Source organism: Octopus bimaculoides, chromosome 12 (assembly GCF_001194135.2).
Source record: "Octopus bimaculoides isolate UCB-OBI-ISO-001 chromosome 12, ASM119413v2, whole genome shotgun sequence".
NCBI lineage: Eukaryota > Metazoa > Mollusca > Cephalopoda > Octopoda > Octopodidae > Octopus > Octopus bimaculoides.
The window spans coordinates 2,237,140-2,241,879 of NC_068992.1; positions in this window are offsets into that span (position 1 = coordinate 2,237,140).

Here is a 4,740-nt window from a genome sequence, read left to right on the forward strand (position 1 = left end):
TATATATATATGACGTATTTACTCGTGTATAATACAAGGAATTTAGTTCAAGCTATAAAGATTAAAATTAATGGTAGCATTATACTTGTCTGTAAAAGAAATAAGATAAAATATATTATTAATTTTTTAGTTAAAAAATGGAGGTCACATTATATTAGAGACAGCGTTGTAATCGAAAAAATACAAAGAATATGTTGGTGCATATATATAAATATATATGGGGGGGGGTGTACGAATGTATGTATAATGTGTATGTATGTGTGTGTATTTGTTTGTGTACACACACACACACACACACACACACACACACACACACACACACACACATATGCATACATATGTGCGTTCATGCGTGTGTGTCTTTGTAACAACTTCTATCATCTTAACACAAAAATTCATAACAAATACATGAGTAAGAGAAACAAAATCTTTGCCAAAGACAGCAATGTTCCGAATAACAGCTGTAGTAATACCGACTATGACAACAGCATCGCTGTCGACGACCACATCTCTACATTCACCATCAACAACTGTTATAACAGCAACCATAACATGAACAACATCAGTTATTAAACCAACAAGTCTAATAATATTTGCTTATGTTTCGCGGAGGTCAAGTTAGACTGACTGGGTACAAATCTATGAACAGGAAAAGCAACAAACATCGACAATGTCGCCAGACTGTTATCAGGAAGATTTGTTATCACCAATGATTATGATAATAATAATAATTGATAATAATAAATAATAATAACTGAAAGAACAAGTCTACAATCAAGTGTTAAACAGATAATAATGTTTGGAACGCAATACCACACTTCGAGCCAACACATTATCTATGCAAGGTCGTTTGGTCTGTAAGAATTAACAGTTAAATTGCCTTATAATAATTATAAAATACCATCTTAACTCAAGAAAAGACTTATTAATAAATGTAATCTTTCATACCTTTCAAGGAACAGTGTGATTACACTTGAAAATACCTTTCACAATAACTCTGTTCGCTCTTCTTAAGCTATTGCATCAATTGCATATTTATATATTCAAAATATATTTCTAAACGCTATAAATGTTTTAAGTACATAAACTATATCTTCACAGAGACAACAGTTATGAAATACTTCACAACTATCCAACAAGAGAATCCCTACCTTCTTTAGAAAGTCAAATCTCTAAGTCCTAAATCTTAAAGCGAGAGAACCACGTTTAAGTTAGCTAATCCACGTTTTCCATACAACTTATTCAACTATCGGCTGGCTTACTCGACAACACCAGCAGCAACAAAATATTTAACAATCAATAATTACATTAGTTATATTCAGTATTAGCAATGGTCATTTTAACCGATGAACAACGAGTGCGTGTGTTTTCCCAAATGTATATCAATAGCCATTTTAAATACTAGTTAAAATGTCATTCTGCTTCTTTCCAAAGTAAGGAACGTTCTCCAGATGCTAATGGAAACTTTCTAAACTGATCCAAGCATTAAAATGATATTCCTCATGGTCAACTTCGATAGTAATTCAGTGGATTCCTATTGATTTATTTCGATTATTTAAAATTCCTCCTACTTCGACTTCTACAAATATTTGCTCGATGACCCCACGTTATCCGGTTTCGTTCAGTGAATTTTTGTCTGCAGACATTGCTAAATCTCATAGATTAATATATTTCCGTCTGCAGGCCATGAGATATCAATCATAGTCCACAGTACATAGTTTATAGGTTTTAAAGACAGTATCAACTTGGTTTTCCAATACCACCATTTTCAGTGTCTATATTTTATAAGACTCACTGGCTTTTGGCAACGCTCGTAAGATTACATTGCTATCGTTTACAACTGGCTTTCATTCTAAAATGCCTGAGAATTTTCTAGTAAAACTATCTAACTAAACAGTTTTGCTGGTGTATATATTGACTTTTCAACAGCACCGAGTACAAGATAATAGCTTCTGCTCCATCAATTTTATTACGTGCCATGTAGCATTTATATCCATTTTAAGTTCGTTGATTCTTTTCTAGTATCTAGTGTAAGGTTACTGATCCAGAAGAACGGCACTAAGTCCTTTAAACTCAATCTAAAATTTCTGGAATGATCAATCTCAAGACTTTGTTTTTATTGCTCTACTCATATTTCTCTACTACTGGGGTATATTTCCCATCGAAGCGTGTTCTTCGCATTTCACTGTTCGCAATCAAATATTCGCTGGTATTTCTTTATAGAGTTCATGCTTTCGTTTATACCTTTTCTCCATTATCATGTCGGTTCTATAACCTTTACAGGGTTTTACTTCCAATAAAATATAAACAACGTTTGCTTGTCGCTGTTTATTCACTGTAACATATATGTTTATAATAACTCAATTCTGTGCAAACCTCTCATTATTTTGCAATTGGCACTTGTCATAAAACCTTCATCGATGGCCTTTGTGACAATAATAAAGAAATGATTTATTGAAAATCCTGGATAAGGAGAAGGTGAGATTGATTCCTATGAAGCATATTTTCTTCATAGCTCACCTCTTTAACGGAGGCGTCGGTTTTGGGTCAATCGCAGACAAAGAATTGAAGCCTAATATCTGGTATATAAACAAGCACTCACAAGTCTCTACTATCCGGACGCCGCGGGTGGTGGTGCATCAACCCAGGCAATACACAGAGTATCTATTGTGGGGACAGATCAAAGATAGACATTTGTAAAAAAAAAAAAAGAAATAACACTTCGAAAGAACAGTTAACCTAATCGTCAATGTCGGCGAATTTACGACAGCACAAGGTTATTGTGAACTTTCACAAATTTATGATTTGGCAGTCTTAATATAGAGCGAGTGTTTCGTGACGAACTCCGTAGCCTTAGTAACGCTATTAGGTAATACTTGATGGCGGTAACCTAGAACATAACCATGGGGGTACGCTTCCGCAGTCTCAGACTTTCTGATTTGTGTGGTTATATGGAACAACTGTTGTCGCGTGTTAGACGGATTCCGCTATAAACCGAGTTCATCGTATGGTTGCCTTTCATCCTTTCGGGGTCGATAAATTAAGTACCAGTGAATCAGGCCTTGTGTTCTTAGTAGAAGGGATTATTATTATTATTATTATTATTATTATTATTATTATTATTATAAAGGCAGCGAGCTGGCAGAATCGTTAGCACGCCGGGCAAAATACTTAGCGGCCTTTCGTCTGTCTTTACGTTCTGAGTTCAAACTCCGCCGAGGTCGACTTTGCCTTTCATCCTTCTGAGGTCGATGAATTAAGCACCAGTTGAGTATTTGGGTCGATGGGATTGACTGTCCCCTTCCCCACAAAATCCAGGTCTTGGGCCTATAGCAGAAAGCATTGTAATAATGATAATAATAATTATCATCGTTCTGGTTGTTGTTATTATTAAAAAGGGTGTATTGCCGCAATAGTTTGCACGAAGACAAATGTTTTGCTGTATTTGTTCAATCTCTTTACATTCTGCACTCAAATCCTATTACGAGATGGAGCTAATGTGGTGTTGAGAATTGCGACAGTGTGATAGTGGCGGTGGCGGCGCTAGTGGCGGTGGTGGGGATGAAGGGCATTGATGGTGGCGGTGAGGCGATGATTGAAATTTAGGCGTTCCGTTGTTTACCACTGTCGTTTTTGCTACTTTATTCACACTTATCACCGCCATTCACTTACTTACGTGATGTGCAAGATGCAACGCGAAATTAAAGAATTTTGCTAGAACTACAACCAACCAACCACCCACACACACACATATACACACACATACACATACAGACACACACACGCACAAACAAACAACACGCATATATAAGAATATGCGTACATATGTGTGCATATCTATATGTGTGTGTCTGTGCGTGTATGTGTGTATACATCTATATATGTATATGTCTGTGTGTGCGTGTTTATGTGTGTGTATATGTATGTATATATGTGTCTGTGTGTATATATATATTTATAAATATACACATACATATATATATATGCAAATATAGATACATATATACATGTATATCTATAGTTTATATATATATATATATATATATATATATGAGAGAGAGAGAGATCCGTGTATATGTAAATATATATATATATATATATATATTGCATATATATTCATACATATATATACACATATATTTTACACATGCATACAGTACACATATGCACATACATCTGCATAAATGCACTTTGTTCAACCTATTCACAATCAGACACTTGACTAATGGTTCTAGTTGTTACAAGACTATTGAAGGTCAAATCGATACGTGGATTTACGTATCGATGTTTTTTCTCGTGAAATTTGCTACAAATTTTGATCTCTGCCGCTGCTACTGCTGCTGCTGCTGCTGTTGTTGTTGTTGTTGTTGCTCTCTCTTTTCATTGTTGTTGGTGTTGCTCTTGTACTACCTTGTAGTTTCGCATTCATGGCATACACGTATATATATGTATGCATATATATATATATTTATATAAATATATATATATATGTATGTATAAATATGTATGTATAAATATGTATATATGTATGTATAAATATGTATATATGTATGTATAAATATGTATATATATGTATGTATAAATATGTATATATATGTTTGTATAAATATGTATATATATATATGTATGTATAAATATGTATATATATATATGTATGTATAAATATGTATATATATATATGTATGTATAAATATGTATATATATATATGTATGTATAAATATGTATATATATATATGTAT